Source organism: Pseudorca crassidens, chromosome 12 (assembly GCF_039906515.1).
Source record: "Pseudorca crassidens isolate mPseCra1 chromosome 12, mPseCra1.hap1, whole genome shotgun sequence".
NCBI lineage: Eukaryota > Metazoa > Chordata > Mammalia > Artiodactyla > Delphinidae > Pseudorca > Pseudorca crassidens.
Genome location: NC_090307.1, coordinates 74,815,380 through 74,832,577, shown reverse-complemented (window position 1 = coordinate 74,832,577; position 17,198 = coordinate 74,815,380). Strand labels below are relative to the sequence as shown.

At 53.5% G+C, this 17,198-nt stretch overlaps 1 long non-coding RNA gene across 1 annotated transcript in view; it reads right to left on the bottom strand.

Annotated features, from left to right (window-relative positions):
- Positions 1-2,112: 2,112 nt before the first annotated feature.
- LOC137203758 (uncharacterized) overlaps positions 2,113-17,198 on the bottom strand; it is a 56,773-nt gene continuing 41,687 nt past the window's right edge. The window contains exons 6-7 of the long non-coding RNA XR_010933283.1: positions 3,004-3,182; positions 2,113-2,401 (exon numbers count right to left, since the gene is read on the bottom strand). This is a non-coding gene — a long non-coding RNA (uncharacterized lncRNA). The remainder of the gene's footprint in view (positions 2,402-3,003; positions 3,183-17,198) is intronic.

The window sequence follows — 17,198 nt, the reverse complement described above, 5'->3', positions numbered from 1 at the left end:
GGTGGGAAGAGACGCTGTCGGTGTGGTCTATCCAGGCGCCGGCCCACGCCGTCCGAAGTCGGGGGTTGGGGTTCTCTCGGCTCAGCGGGGGTCGTGCCCGCCCGGGATCCGGGCCGCGCGGGCGCTCAGGCGGCGCATCCTCGCCGGAGGCCTGTGCTCACAGCGTCCGGCGGGCGGCGCTGCGCCTCCCCTCGGGGTCCCGCTCGGGGCTGCAGCTCCCCTGGGCGCCCTCTCTGCCCGCGCCAGGAGCCCGGGGACCACGGCTCCTCTCGCCGGCCCCAGCTGCAGCCTGTCTTTGTTGCTTCCTCTCGCTCGACCGCCCGCCCGTGGCTTGCAGCCCCCCGGTTCGCCCGAGGGTGGGGGGGGTCGCCTCCTCCGAGGCTGCACGCACCTGCAGCGGCCCGGCTCCTCGCTGGGCATGCACCGGCCCCCGCAGGTTGCAAAGAGAGGCGGCGAGAATGCACCGGCCCCTCCTCCTCCTGCTCGGAGCCCCGGGTGTGGGGGGAGGGGAAGCCGGAGAGCAGCGGCAGCCGCGGCGGCGGCAGCGGGCGGTGGAGGCTCGGGTGCAGCCCCGGGGGCCTCGGCGCCGAGAAATAACCGGTCCGGGTGGCGCTGGGCGGATGTGAGGACGGCCCGGAGGATGGTGCACTGGGCGTTCGAGCTCTCGAGCTGCAGCAGGGTCGGCGCGCGCCGGGCTCTCACGCGCCCATGGCCCCGGGCGGCGCGTGGGGGCTCCCGGGGCCTCAGCCTCAAGCCGCCTGGCGCGCGCCGGCGCCTCGCCTCGCCTCGGGCCCGGGTGCCGCGCGCCGCGCCCCACAGGCGGCGTGCCCGGCTCTTCGCCTCCCCCGGGTGCCGCGCGCAGCCTCTCGGCGGAACCGTCAGCCCTGCAGTCCTGCCCGCTGCTTCGCTCCGGTCCGACTGACAGGCGCTAGCGCCCGCAGCCGCAGCCGCGTCTCGCCCCCCGCCCGCCCCCTGCGGTCTGGCCCAATCAGCGGCGGCCGAGAGGCGGTTACCAGGGTGACGCGGCGCCGCGTCCTGCGGGGGGAGGAGCCGGGGGCCGCCACGCGCGCTTTTCGCGGCAAAATTCAAAGGCCGGCAGGGCGGCTCTCCAACCTCCTCCCCCAAGCTGGGGCGAGGCGGAGCCTGCCTCGCGAGGACTGCAACTCCCGGCATGCAGCGCGCCAGCGCCGGCCGTAGGGGCCCCAACTGGGGGCGCAGGGCATGCTGGCACTTGTAGTCCCTTTGTCGGGAACGAGGAGTGGAAAAATCGGTATCATTTTATTGAGCAAGTATTTGGTAGCACAAGCTAGGTGCATTGTCTGCATTGTTTCACTTAATTTTGGAAACACCCCAATGAGGAGTTTGTTAAAAATAATAAAATTAATAAAAGAAGCTAACAGGGCTTCCCTGATGGCGCAGTGGTTGAGGGTCTGCCTGCTAGTGCAGGGGACACAGGTTCGAGCCCTGGTCTGGGAGGATCCCACATGCCGCGGAGCAACTAGGCCCGTGAGCCACAACTACTGAGCCTGCGCGTCTGGAGCCTGTGCTCCGCAACAAGAGAGGCCGCGATGGTGAGAGGCCCGCGCACCGCAATGAAGAGTGGCCCCCGCTTGCCACAACTAGAGAAAGCCCTCGCACAGAAGCGAAGACCCAACACAGCAAAAATAAATAAATTAATTAATAAACTCCTACCCCCAACATAAAAAAAGAAAAAAAAGAAGCTAACACATGTAACCAAGTATTGATACTTTACCTAAACCTCACAGACAACCCTGTGAGATAGGTATTATCACCCTCAGTTTACACATGAGAAAACTGATATAGCAGGTACTATCATTATACTCCCAACTTATAGAGAAAATTGAGGCTAAGAGATGTGAAGTGACACTCCAGAATGTTTTGCCTCAATTCATATTGTTGGCAGTGATTGATTTTGGCATCACAGCTGAGATCTGTGGAGCACTAACTATAAAACCAGGCCCCATGCTCATTGTAAGTTTCACCGCACCAGATCCTCACCACACATGTGGGAGGTAGGAGCTGGTACCCACTGCCCCAACTTAATGGATGGAGAAAATGAGGCACAGTATCACCTGGGGTTTTTGTTTTTGTTGTTTTATTTTGTTTTGTTTGATACTTCATTGGAAGTTTATTTGCCCTGCTTTTTTCTTTGGGGTCCAAATTTTGACTCCATCAAACTATACGCACCTTGCCTTTTACTTTCTAAGCAGCTTAATAGGTTCTCATTTGTTCTGTCTGATAGCCCGCGGGTTGGCCCATTTAGCAGTCCCATTTTACAGCTGGAGAAATTGAGCCCTGGGAGGGACATTTCCCTCAGTTGCCATGTGTGCATCACACAGCAAGTTGGGGAGGCAGCTTTCCAGGAAAGATCTCAGGATCCCTAAAGAAATGCAAAGCAGCAGTCAGAACTCCTCCCACCACACTCAGGCTATGTCTGTGTGACCCTCACCCCCATCCCACCCCACACCCCCCAGTCCCACAAAACCTGGGCAGGATTCTAGCCCTGGCCTTGTGGCCTTGACATTTATCTTCATGGCTCTGTGCCTCAGTTTCTTGTCTGTGTATCATAATTCCTACCTTACAGGTTGGTGTGAGGGCAGAGTGAGTTATTGCCTGGAAAGGACTCAGAACACAGTAAGTGCTCAATAAATGCCAGCTGTGGTCATTCAGATGTGGGGAGCTCTGGAGACCCTGGTGAATGTACCCAGTGGGAGGAGCTGATTATAGCTGGGCCCTAGCCTACTTCCAGGAGCCAACCCACAGCTACCCAGAGCCTGGGAGAGGCACCGGCAGGGAAGCTCCAGCGCCGGCCCAAGTAGGCCACGCACTGCCTTATCTAGGACAGAAGCTGGCCCTGTTTCAGGCTGCCCGCCACGCTCCCCGTTCCCAGCATCTCCCTGTCTCCGTGCCCCACTCTATTTCTCCCCACTGCCCCACCCAAACCCCCCGGAGAGGGGGGCTGTGGTGGGGGAGGGGATTCACCTGGAAACGTGATCCAGCCACCAGCTGCTTCAGCTCCTGGGCCAGCCGCCAGAGCTGCCAGTGACGTCTGGGTGGGTTGCCCAGGCGACCTGCCGTGTGGACCTGGGCGTGAACAGGTGGGGAGAATGCTTGGTGGACCCAGGCCAGGTGCAAGGCGAGGGACAGCGACAATCAAAACCCTGGGAAGAAAGAGAGAGCAGGAAGGGAAGATGGCGGCAGGGGGCCACACCAGAGCCTTTGCAAAGTTTGGGATTTCTTCTGTCGTAGGTTACCATGACTTGACACCTACTATGTGCCAAAGCGCATGCTCAGTGCTATTTATATCACATATTTCTACCTCCTTTTACCCTCACAGCAACTCTGTGAGGTCTATTCCATTATTATCCACATCTCACAGCCAAGGAAGGCCATGCGACTTGCACAAGGTCACACGATGACAGATTGGGGTCCCAACCCGAGCCCCTGACCTTGATTTATTGTGCTGTGTGCCAGCCTCTCATTGACTGGGTGTGACCTTGAGGGCAAGTTTCTTCTCCTCTCTGGACCTCGGTTTCCTCTGCTATAAAATGGAGGTTGGGGCTTATAACCCAGCCCTGCCAATCAGACCCTGGAGCTGGCAACCTGTCTCTGCCTCCGTAGTTTCCAAAGATCCCCACATTATTCCAAAGTGCAGCCCAGGGGTTAGATGATCTCAAAAGGCCCCTCCATCTCTGAAGGTATGTGAGTCCATGATGTGCTAAATGGTGGCATTTCAGGCAGCACCAGGCTCGAAGGTAGCTACATAGGGAACTCATCTTCCAGGTGCCCCTCTACCCTTCTAGGCAGGTGGATGTCCTCACAGATGCTCAGCCTTGGACCTTCACTTATGCCCCATACACAAGCTCAGTGCTACTGCCCCATACCATTTCCCACAGCCCACATCCCTGAGGTCAGACCCTTGTACCATTGCCCCCTGGCCCCCCAACTCTCAGCCTTGACCCAGCCTTTCCTTGCTTTTGGTCATGTCCAATAACTCTGCATTATGTGAATGGAGACAATGTCAAGATGGATTTGCCACGGTCCGTAGAACCAACAGGCAGGTCGGCCCCTGAACATTGTGTTGGCTCCAGCCAGGGGTCCAAGAGGCTCCAAGGGGGAAAGGGGACTGAGAGCACCTCATTCCTCATGTGCCCTGTATGCCCCTTACACTTCAGCCTTGTTAAAATACCTGTACATCCTCCCAGATGTCTTTCTGGCCTCCAGGCCTTTGCCCAGGTTGTCCACTCCATCTAAAATGTCCTCTTTTCCAGGTAGGTAGTTGATGCTTGCTCCGCCTTCAGATTTCAGTTAGGCTGCCACCTCCTCCAGGAAGCCTTCCCTGACTACTGCTCTCCAGGCTGGAGTGCTTCCCCTTTCATAGATGCACCCAGTCTGTGTTATAATGGCCCACTCTTTTGTCAGTCTTCCCCACCAACCTGAGGGCTCTGTGAGGTCAGGGGCTGCATTCAAACTGCTTTATCCCCAGCATGGGCCTGACATACGGTCAATGCTCAATAAAGGTTTGTTGAATTAATCTCTGAATCAATAGATGAATGTGGCCCAGGTTTCTGTTTTGTTTTCTTGTAGAGGGGGAGCAGGGAGAGGAAGAGGGAGGGCAATCAGACAGGCTGGATTTGAATCCTAACTCTTCAGGTGACTAGCCATGTGACTCATCTGCTCTGTGCCTCACTTTCCCATCGGTGAAATGGGGTTAATTGACACAGCGGCACTGCTCAAGAGGCCTGGAGCCTAGAATTTTTGCTTCCACTCTCCCACGTATGTAAGGTTAGTCATGCCTCTCTCACTGAGGCCTGATCATTCCCCCTTTAACCCTACTCATTCATTCATCATTTCCTAAGGACCTGCCCTGTGCAAGCCACTGAGAATTCAGCAGTAACCCAGACACAGTCCCTGGCCTTGTGGAAATCAAGTTTCATGGGGGACAGACAAGGCGACCAGCAGTTATCACCTAGGGTAACAGGGAAGGGAAAAGCACAGAGCAGGCACCTGACCCAGCTGGTGGGCTAGTGGTGGTGGAAAGAATGATCAGCTGTCCTGGGAAAAATGAGTAGGAGGTAGCCAAGGGGAGAGGTGAGGGAAGAGTGCTCCTGGCAAAGGGAATTGTCAATGCAAAGGCCCAGTGTCCCAGGTGAATGTCCCCAGAGTGGTGGTGGCTCAGAGGCTGAGCTGGGGCTGGGCAGGGAGGCGAGGAGGTGGAGACTGAGCCTTTATCCTGGCAGGGGGAGCAGGCCTGGCCCAGCCTCCCTCCCCATCCCCCAGGTGCCTCACCTGCCCTCATTGCTGTAATCTAGGCCAGAGCCTGGAGGGAGCCGAGCCCCCATTGGTGCACGCCATGTAGGTTTTTCAGAGATAATTTAATCAGAGCTATTAATAAGCAGAAAAGAAAGAGCTCTTTATGCTTCTTCTGGAGAAAAGGAGAAAGAAGAAGCACGTGTAACCTTGTTACTCACCCGGCCCTGCCCCCCATCCCCAGAACCTGGAGCCTCTCTCTGGGCCAAGCTTTGGGCGGGGATGGGGCAAGGAGGCCAACAGAGGGGCGCTGAGGAGGCCCAGGTAGTCGCAGGGACTGGCACCCACAAGCTCCCCGACCACACCCCACCCTCACATCCCACTAGCCACTTTGGCCTCCTCTTGGTTGCTTGAAGGTGCCAAACTGCTTCCCACCTCGAAGCCTTTGCATGAGCTGTTCCCTCTGCCCAGACCACTCTTCCTCTGCTCTTCACCCGGCTGGCTCGTTAGCTTAAATGTCACCTCCTCGGAGAAGCCTTCCCTGACTACCCCCGTCTGAAGTTCTTCTCCCCAGAGCACCTCCCTTTTGCTTTTCCCTTCCCCAAACTTATCACTGTTGGCAACTCTCTGAGCACTGTGGGTTGACTTGTTTGTTTCCTGTCTCCCTGTCTAGACTGTCAGTTCTGTAGGGGTGGGACTCAATGTCACCATCTTCACTGCTGTGTCCCCAGCACCTTGTGTAATCACAGACACATACCAGCTTCTCTGTCAATATTTGTAGATGGAGTTTGGGGAGGGTTCGAGGGGCCTGGGTTGTTGGGATGGGAAACAGGAGGTGGTGGGGGTCCCTTCCACTTGGGAAACCCCCCGGAAAAATCCAGGAACCATGAAATGCCCCCCATCCTTTGTTTCGCTACTGGGGATCAGGAAACCCCGGGGAAGGCATTCACCCAAAGTTGTACAGTACATTTGGGCCAGAGGTGGGACTTGAACCCGGAGCCGTTTTGGGAGCACAGAGTTCCATATGAGTCTCATCTCAAATAACAGCTCTGTGTTGAGGAGGATTCTGAGGCCTCACTCAGGATTAGAATGGAAAGAACACTGTGCTACCATTGATTAGTGACGTCTGCCAGAGTCAGGGTTGGCTATTCCTGTGCATGGAGGAATGCAAGAGTTTAAAAGAGCACTGGGCTGGGAGTCAGAAGGCTTTGTTCCTTCAATCAGCACCACCATCTTATCACATGACCCCCTAGACAAGCCAGCCAATTTCCCTGGGCCTCAGTTTCCTCATTTGAAAATTGGGAATAGCCCTGCCTAACTCAAGGACTATGATGAGAAAATATGTATAACATTTCCAAAAGCCTAATGGGCTCTTTATGAGCATAATCAATGATTATTATTGTAAAATATAGCAACAATAATAGTAATAACATCCATCTTCTGAGGCCTTGCTATGGACCAGGCACTACCCCAGGTGCTTCTCATACGTGATCTGTAAACCTTGCAACAAGCCATGAAGAGGACCCACTGGCCTGTGTTACAGGTGTGGACCCTGAGGTGGGGTCAGTGGCCTTGATCAGGGTGGCACAGAGCTCTTGAGTGGGTGGAACTAGGATCTGAGCTCTGGTGGGTGTCTTTGCACGAAGGCCTGCTGACTTCGCTGGAGGCCGTAACAAACCAGAAACGGTTGGAGATGGGGGTAGTCCTGGCAACCCCCCCCAAAGGCGACCCCTCCCCCCCAACAAGGTCATCTCTGCTCTCTGGCCAGCTGGGCCTGGTTCTCCTGGGCTCTGAGTGACGGTGAGATTTCCAGGAGATTAAACCCAGCCCGCCCCACCTCCCCTCTGGCCTGGAAAGGCCAGCAGGCCCTCCCCAGCCCGCCTGGCAGATCTCCTTTTGTACAAAAAGTTATTGACTTATCAAGGTTAAAATACACTCAGCGCAGGCCAATAACAGGGATACCGCCGCATCCCGGCTGTCATGTGCAGCCTGGTTTTCATGGCAACAGGCCCTCTTCTGAACATGAAACGGTTCAGTTGTGCAAAGTTCAGGCGTTACATAAACAGGGAGTTAACAACAGCGGCAGAAATCAATGTCTGGCCAGGCATGGCCTGGGGAGATAGCATTGATTGGGCCCTTGTTGTCGATGGGCTGGGTCCCTGCTTCCTGCCCGGTCGCCTTGGGCTCCATCCCGCAGCCCCAGCCCCTGGCTCAGACCCAGAGAGCTCCAGGAAGGTGCCTCCTCCCTTGCCCCAGAGCCCCCTTCTGGCTGGGATCCAGCAGGGAGGGGATCTGCTAAGCTGTCTGCAGCTGTTTTGTAAACCATTGTTGCTCAGAGACACCATTCCATTCCTTAAAATATGTTCACGCCATCGTTAATGGAGAAAGTATCCCTTTGCCTTTTAAGCCATTCTGGTAACAAGGAACAGTCCCACTACCTCTATGTTTAGCCACAAAAACCACCCATACATCAAGATGTGACCTAATGGGGTCAAACAGACCAGGATATGAAATTAAACTGGCTGTGCAGCCTTGGGTAAGTCAGTTCACCTCTCTGAGCCTCGGCTCTCTACCTTCTAAAATGACAAGAATATCAGCCCCAACTTCATGGGTGTAGGGATTTAGAAATCAGGGGACATGTGTGAAGCCCCTAGCTTAGGGCCCGTGTCAGGAAGCTAATGCTCTGTGTCTCTCTTCTATCACAGATTCCAGAAGACACGCTGGTGGAGCAGAAAAGGGCAGAGAACTAGAAAGTGATATCTGGGTTCAAATCCCCTCTCCACTGCTAGCTGTGTGACCTTAGGCAAGTCCTTCACCACTCTGAGCCTGGGCAACCATTCCCTTATATGAAATGGAGAAAGTGCCTTTGCCAGAGTGAAAGAAAAATGAGCTCACCCACGTGAATGTTCTGGGCACACAAAATGTGCCTAGTAAAGATCTATCGCATCTGATTCTTCCTCTAGTGTTCCAACGTCACATATACCCTCCCTCCTAAGTGGAAAATCTCACGGGCTTTCTCTCAGGAAAGGGAGGGTTCGAGGGGAAAGAGTTGTCTGTTTCATTTACTGGAAGGTGCTGAAGGACAGTGGGCTGGTCTTGTTCATCTTTGTATGGTCAAGGGTTGGCGCAGAGCCCAGGTATACAGTAAGAGCTCAATACGTGTTTATTGAGCAAAGTTAAACTCCTCTGGAGAGCTGGCTGGGCATGGGATAGCATGGAGACAGGGGATAGTTAGGATGACTTAGGGTGGCCGGTGGGGCTTCCAGCCATGCTGGGTATGGCAAAGATAGCCAACCCCCTGCTGAAATTCATAGCCCATTCCATGGGCGAAATGACGCCGAGAAGCAGAGCCCAGGGAGAATATGTAGCTGGGGATGACACTTCCAGGCGTGGCTGAATGAGTAGCTTCGGCCAACGAAATGCGAGCATGATGTGAGAAGTGAATGTGCCTTTTCTCTATAAGCTTTCTCTTCTGCCCTAAGGCAGGTGATCGACCCTTCTAGGTCAAGGCAGGACCAAAGATGGATGAAGCCCGGGTCCCTAAATCACTTGAGGAAAGTTGCCCACCTGTTGACCAACAACACAGGCTCTGAACTGTTAGGTGAGAAATGAACCTCCGTTGAGATATGCCCCTAAGATGCGGGGTCTATTTGTTACAGCAGCTGGTGTTGCCATCATGAGTTCGCAGGGCTTCCCAGGAAGGACTCAGAACCACCCTTGCCCCCAGCACAGTCCTCTCTGAGTCATGGCATTTTGCAGAGCTTCGAGGGTGCCCTTATTTGATAAGGGAAGTACAGTAAAATATTGATGGTAGAATCTAGATGGTGGATATTTGAGTGTTCATGGTAAATGTCTTTCGACTTTGCTGTAGGTTTGAAATGTTTCATAATAAAATGATTGAAAAAATATCTATTCCTATATTTTCAAAGTCTTTCTAGGAACCTTAGAGTTTTAGAAAGATGCCTCAGGGACCACTAGTAAGTGGTGGGAGTGGGCAAATGGAGCTGGAAAAGTTAGAGCTCGGAGGTCCACACTCTACCCCTCACCCCGCCAACTTCAACCAGAGAACATTCAATTTCATCTCTTTTTCCTCTCAGAGCTCAGCACGTGATTTAATTTGAAAAAAGTTCTCCACTGTTCCAACAATAAAAGGTTTGAAAACCACTGAGTTCAATCCTCTCATGTTGCAGATGGGGAAAGTGAGGTCTAGAGAAGGGGAGGGACTTGCTCCAGATTACACAGTGAGCCAGTGGCTGAGCAGGAATTCAAACCCGGGTCTCCTGGTCCCCAGGACAGAGTTTTTCTCCATGGCTTTCTGGAGGGTCTCTGGGGTCTCCACCCTGGGGGCTGCTGGGAGGCAAAAAGGGAGGGTTGAGTACTAGGCAGGTGCCTTCACACCCTGTACCCTCCAGCTACAGCCCTCTGCCTTTAGTGTCATATATTAGGTTCCAAGGTATTTGACCAAATGGTTCTGCAGGTGGGGAGAGGGTGTCTGGGAGGTGATGGGAGGACACTGGACAGTGTTTCCTGGAGCAGTACCTTCCCCTTCCCTCTATCTGTGGTGGGAAGATGGATGGGGGGAGCCAGGGCTGGGACAGACCACGCAGGAGTGATGGATTTGGTCCCCAACCAGAAGCCTCCAGGGTCATCTGGGGTCATGAGCAGAGGTGAGAGATCACCCAGCTGGGGCAGGTGGATCAGCAAGGGACAGGGACAAGGAGTCAGCTTAGAGGTCCAAGGGCTGGTAATGGAAGGGGTGCTGTGTACCCTAAGCCTGGAACTCCTCTAGTACTAGTATCATTCATTCATTCCATGACCCCAGGGTGCCAGGTCCTGGGCAGGGCACTGGAGGTGCCAGGATAAACGGGCATCATTCCTGCAGGTGGGGGCCAGTAGAAAATAGAGAACAGTGCCATCTCACCCCACCCCTAGCAAACGACCAGCCATATGACTTTGGGCAGGTCCCATCACCCCTCTGAGCTTCAGTTTCCCCATCCAGAATATAAGGATAATTGTAGTTCCAAACTGAGAATGTGTGTGACACATTTGGCACAGAGCTTGGCTGGGAGAAATGGTGGTTCTCTTCCCTAGGCTTTCAATTAAAAGAGAAGAGAAGGTCTCCCTTACCCCATCTGGCCTGTTTCCGGCAAGACAGGTGCATGGGTTTGAATCTTGATCCCACTTATTCGCTGTGTGATCGTGGGCTAATCACTTCCCCTTTCTGAGCCTTGGTCTTAAAATGAGCATAATAATAATAGGAATGGTTTATCTAATGGTTATTAGATCTAATGGTTATTAGATTAAATTAATATATGAAAGCATTTAGACCAGTGCCTGGTCCAGAGCTAACACTCAGGGAATGCTAACCTTTGCTATTAGTGCTGTGATGGATTCTGAGTCTATCAAACCAGTGATAATGGTACTGGTGAATATTGACCTAGTGCTAGTGGAGGACTTGCAGACCCTCTAAACCCAGTCTGTGCCTGTATGCCAACTCTGGCTCATCCAGGGGAAATGCCTCGAGCATTGGCTTGGATTAGTTTTGCTACCTCATCCTGGTTCAATGAAAACAGTACTGCAGTTGATTAGCAATGCCTGCCATGGGCATGGGAGGGGAGAGTGACAGGAGGCATGCCATCTATTAGCCATTCCTGGCCCAAGCCCTCCCCTTGCACAGATGGGAAATGAAGGCTCAGAGAGGGAAACAAGACTTACTCAAGGCCACACAGGCAGTGACAGACAGGGCTCTTGCTCCTGCCTCCCCGATTCCTTCCTGAGCCCTGGTCTATGTCATTTCATCCTGTGGAGAAAAGTCATTATTTCTCCATTACATTTCCCAGCCTGTTTTCTGGAAGGGAGTTAATTGATTTAAACTTTTCCGGGATGATTCTCCCTCCTCCTCCACTCCCCTGGGCCCCCGATTCTATTACTACTCTGCCTCTCAGAAGTCAGTAGGTGGCATCTGCTAGGCCAGGCACAGAAGTCTCTAGGTGGGGGCCTCCGAGCAGGTGTGGAGAATGTGGACCTTGCCTGGGGCTGGGTCTTCTGGGGACCTCCACTTCAGTGACAATAACGTGTGTGGTGTCGCTTATCCTCAAAGCGGCTACCGTTTGTGCTAAGTGCCAGGCGCAGCTCAGAGCACCCACTGGCTCTTTGCATCTACCCAACATACAAAAGGGGAAACTGAGGCACTGGGATGGTCCCAGAGCTGAGATTCAAACTCATGACCACTGACCCCCAATTATTTATTCTTTACTATTAATATCACTCCTCCTTGGCTCTGTGAAACCCGGTCACCCCAAATGCCCTTTCAGATTCTAACTCCAGACTTTTGAACTTGGCTGAAGGGTAATCACTGATACCCATTTGATGGATGAGGAAACTGAGACCAAGAGTGGGGAGAGAGGCTGATCCTGAGTCACACAGCAAGAGAGGCCAAGGCTCTGTCCTTTGTCTGCCCCTACGGGGAAGAAGCAGGACAACAGAGGCTCAGAGCGGGGCTGGCCACTGCGGTTCTCCAGGCCGATTCATCTTTCAAGCTGAAATATTTATTTACGCACCCCATTTAATCAGGATATGCCATAATTAGAGGCATATTTGTGCCTCCTGCCTGTGGTATTATTTATTTCAGGTTCTGGGCAGCCACTTCCCTGGGCCGTGTGTGCACTGGGCCTGGATTTCAATCAGATGGGGCCCAGCAGAGCTGTCCCCAGGGACCTCACGGCAGCGATGCCCCCCTTGGAATGATAAATGAGCCCACAGACAGCAGAAATGCTGCCCAGCTGCTCTGGGGGGCTGGCATGCATTGGGGTGGCGAAGGGGGTGTTGTCACCAATCCCAGGATCCTGTTGCCGAGGAGCTCCCCCTCCCCCAGTGCCAGACAATAGCCTGGCATTCTCCAGCCCCAGGAAGAAACATACAAGCAAGATGGCATCATGTGGGCCCGCTGCCGTCCTGCTTCTAGAATCCTAAGGCCAGAAGGAACTTGGAAGGGCTGTCTGCCCCCTGCCCCTATTGCTGTCTCGTGAAAGTTTTTATCTCAGCATCTCTCAGCCTTGACTCTGGGGAACACACTCTTTTGCTCACAGCTCCCGTGGCTGGGAAGTTCCTTCTGCTGTCTCACTTTAGTCAAGGTAAAAGCATTTGCAACTCTGTCCCCTAGGTGATCCCACAAATGACACACTTCGTCACTGTTTAGAAGGAGGTGGAAGATATGGGAAGGATGGAGAGTGTGGGGAGCTGTTCTTTGGATACTGAAGGGAGTGGAACAGAAAAAAGAAAGCTAACCTTTATTGAGGCCTCCTGTGTTAAGACCTTTATCTGAGTTTGGGTGAGGTTTTTTTTTTTGGCTGCATCGGGTCTTCGTTTCTGCACATGGGCTTTCTTTAGTTGCGGTGCGCGGGCTTCTCATTGCAGTGGCTTCTTTTGTTGCTGAGCACGGGCTCTAGGCGTGCTGGCTCAGTAGTTGTGGCACATGGGCTTAGTTGCTCTGCTGCATGTGGGATCTTCCCAGACCTGGGATCGAACCTGTGTCTCCTGCATTGGCAGGTGGATTCTTAACCACTGCGCCATTAGGGAAGTCCTGGGTGAGTTTTTTAAACTCTCGGTGCCTCTGTTTGCTCAACTGTAGGATGGGAATGATACCAGGAGCTACCTCCAGAGATGGCTATGAGAATTAAAAGAGTTAATACCTGCAGAGATCCTAAAAAGTACCCGACACACAGTAGGTGCTCAATAGTTGTGCACTATTGTTATTATTTGGTGATTAATCCTTCGGGAACCTGGCAAGTCAGATTCCCACCATTTTACAGATGAGGAAACTTAGGCCATCCCTTGCCCAAAGAGGGGCCTCCTCATCATTTTCTAGATGAGAGAACCGAGGCTTGGGAAGCCGGGGAGCCCTCAAGGGCTGCCCCCAGCATGGCTAGGGCTCTGTGGGTGGTGCCCCAGCCCTGAATCTTCCTCTGGAAAGTGGAGACACAGGTACTGACCTCCCTGGGTGCTTTGGGAATCAAGTGATGACATCTATTGGAGGTATCCGTTGTGGGCCTGGCAGGGAGAAGGGCTCCGTCTGGTGTTTGAAGCCCATTCTCCGGCCATAGAGGAGCTGGGTCCTGGGGTTGGCTCAGAGGCGCTTGAGACCAATGTTTCATGGGTCATGAAATGATCACAGCGAAGCGGGCACAGCTCCCGGGGGTTCTCCTGCCAATTAGGCCAGATGCCTACAGGGGGATGCCCTTGTCCCTGGCCTAGTTGGGACAGGGTTTGTAGCTGAGCCTCCCCCAGGGACCACTGCTTCTAGGCCAACTGCCCTAATGAAGTCAGTGAGAGATGTGGCTTTAACAGGTGTGTGAGGGGACACTTCACCTAGGTCTCATTTTGCAGGTAAGGAAACTGAGACTCATCAGGGAGAGGTGACTTGCTGAGGGTGCAGGCTGTAAACCCTGGAGACTCTGGGAGGGCCCCCGATAAACAGTTCCTTGGACCACTGAGCTGGTCCAGATCCAAAGTGTCTTTGTTGTGTGACCTCAATCGAGTTACTCAACCTCTCTGAGCCTCCCTTGCCTCAGGTGCCATGATGGGAATAATATCTAGCTGGGGATGGGGTGAGGGGCACGGTGGCTGTGAGGGTCACATGGTGCTGGACACACCTGCCGCTCAGAGGATTCTGATCCTGAAACAAAGGAGGCTTGTGGGAGGGCCCCTTCTGTCTACATCCTGCACCTTCTCACATTTCCCAGGCTGTTCCCTCTGCCCGAGATGTCCTTCCTGGCCCCCTTTCCCAGACTGACTTCTACTCATTGTTTGTGTCCCAGTTCAATTGTCACCTCTACTGGAAATCTCTCACTGACCCTCCACCACATATAAGTTGAGTTCCACTTCTGTGCTCCCTGATCACTCTGGACTGTACCTGCTTCCTCCCTGTCAGCTTAGCAGGGCAGGGCCCCTGATTATCTGGTGTGCATGGCAGACTTGGTGTCCAGCATGGGGCCTGGCATGTGGCAGGGGCTAATAAACGTTTGTTTAATGACTGACTCACTCCCTGAGTGATGGAACCAGTGAGTGAAATTCACCAGCACACTGCTATGGCTTGAATGTCTGTGTCCTCCCCGAATTCATATGTTGAAACCCTAATGCCCAAAGTGATGGTATTTGGAGGTGGGGGCTTTGGGAGGTGATTAGGTCATGAGGGTGGAGCCCTCAGGTATGGAATCAGTGCCCTTATAAAAGAGACCTCAGGAGATCCCTCGTCCCTTCAGCCATGTGAGGACACATTGAGAAATCTGCAACCTGGAAGAGAACCCTCACCTGACCATGCTGGCACCCTGATCTCAGACTTCCAGCTTTCAGAACTGTGAGAAATAGATTTCTGTTGTCATAAGCCATCCAGTCTCTAGTATCTAGCAGCCCAAACAGACTAAGACATGTGCCCACCACTCCTGTTTCCCCAACACTAATCCCTCTTCTCAGAGAACATGGAAGCTGGCAGCTTGGGTGGCAGCAGCTAAATTTGAATCTCCCATAACAGGAGCTGCACAGATGTGAAACCAGGTTCCCAGTTCTGGGAGCGCATTTTCTTTGTCGGGAGTAGCCGGGTCAGGTGGGTGCTGCTCGGGAGAAACCAGCTCTGGGCTGCCCACCTTTGGTGCCTACAGGAGCAGCAGAAAAGGCTGATCTGGAATCAGCCAGGCCTGAGTTCTAATTCCAGTCCTGGCACAATCTAGCTGGGTGACCACAGGCAAATGCCTCCACCCTGGGCCATAGTCTTCTCATGTATGAAATGGACTTGCCGCCATCCTGAAGCTGCCACGTGCACTTAGGGGAGGCCCTTCGATGGGGCAGGGGGTTTCACACAAGCATAGTCTGTCCTACATCCTGGCCTCCTCATCCAAGGGAGGGCCCGGGCTCCAGCTCCCAGTGTGCTGGGTTTTAGGAACCCTCATCACCTGCCAATTCTGTCTCTCCTTCCCCTTCTCTACTGATGCTGAGCTCTCCCTCTGGAAATTTCCACTGTGAGAAGGGCCCAAAGGATCCACTGTCATTTACTGAGCACCTACTATGTTCCAGGGCCTGGATACTTTTGCCCTCACTGGATCCTCCCCTCTGCCCCCATTTTACAGATAAGGAAATTGAGGCTCAGAGAGGGAGGACAGGGGCCCAGGGGCATGCAGCTGGGAAGTGCTGGAGACAGGATTTGAACTCACATCTCCCCCGCCCCCGGCTCTAGAAACAGCCTCTCCTTGGGTGATGGCTCATGGCCCCTGTAACTGCACAGAAAATACCCACCCCCCAACCGAGGCCCCGCAGATATGAGGGTAGACGGGGAAGTTATTTTGAGAGGAGTGGGAACCAGACAAAGAAAAGAAGCCCCCTTCTTTTTTGTATTAATAATAATAATTATTATTAATTGCCTGATTAATAATAATAGTAACCCACATGTTGAGCCTTTACCAAATGCCATGCCACCTAGGACTCCCAATGACTCTTTTAGGACATGATTGAAATGTATCCCCATTCTACAGATGAGGAAACTGAGGCTCAGAGCGGTGAGGTGATTTTCTAGGAGTTGCCCAGCTTGGAAGCAGCAATGCTGTGATTTGAACCCCAGTAATGCCAAAGCTCCTTGGCTGGGGCTCTTGCCCAGGGATAACCTCAGGAAATGTTTGTTGATTGACCAATTGAAAAAATGAATGAGAGAAGAAATGATTTAATGAATGAATGGTCAGCTCTAGGATGCCTACAGGGGGCGGGCAGGGGGCTGGAGAAGAGATGCCAAGTCCAACCCCGCCCTCCAGGCCTGCCTCCTGACCTCTGGCAGGGACTTCAATCTTTGGTCTCATCAGGGTTGGGGGTGGGTGGCCAGCCGGTGGGGCAGATCAGGACTCCCCCAGCCTCTGTCCTGCCCCCAGATGCTCACACTCCTTGTGACTTATTGTTAACTTTACAAGCCCCTTGGTTTTTATGAGGGCTATTCATAAAGCTTCGGGCTTTGATCCACAGCATAAAAAAGCAAACTCCTGTGTCTGAAAATGTCACTGGGGATTAGGGGAGCCTTTGAAGTCCCCTCCCTCCAGGCAGCATCCGCACAGCTTCCCTTCCAAAGGGCCTCCACGCCTGGGAGCCCTGGCCAGGCCCTAGGGGCCCTCCTTTGGGGTGGAAGTGGCCCCTGCCCAGATGAGTGACAGGTAGGGGTCCCCTCCCCTTGGAGCACTCTGCCCAGCCGGGCACTCTTCCCAGTTCCAGGCAGGACTGGGCCTCCCTGGTCTCCAGATGTTGGCAACATCTGTCTCTCCTGTTTATGGACAGCCAGAGGCAGCTATCTCACATCCCTGAGCCCAGCAGTAGGGACTGCAAGGTTTTAAAAAATGGATTATTATTACTGGCTTATTGGGAGGGAGGGGGACAGGGAATGTAAATAGGCAGGTAGGGGAGAAAGAGCTCTTAGCGAGGCAGGTGGCTATCCCTTTCCTCCTAGCCCTGGGGTCTAACCTTCCACCCTGCCTGGTAGGGAGGGACCCCCTCATGTGTTTCTTCCTTTTTATCAGTCAGGTGACAGCTGGAATGGTTTAGGCCAGTTCATGGGGGTGGTGGAGAGAGGGACCCAAGTAGACAGTCCAGAGAAACAGTGTGTTCCCTGCTCCCGCCTGGTTCTGCAGTGAAGTGAGGCCAGAGGGAAGAAGAGGATGACCTTGCTTGGCTCCTGTCAAACATTCACAGGGGCCTGACTGCTTCTAGGAGGTTTTCTCTCTCACTCTCTGGATCTTGCGGGACCTCCAAGCAACTCAGTGGCCAATAGCAGGTGAGGAGGTGAAGTCCCAGCTTGCCTGGTCTCTGAGCTGTGTGATCTCAAGTAAGCCCTTGCCTTCTCTGAGCTGCCCTTCCCCTATTTCGAAAACAGGGAGCTTCACACCATGCAAGGCTGTGTG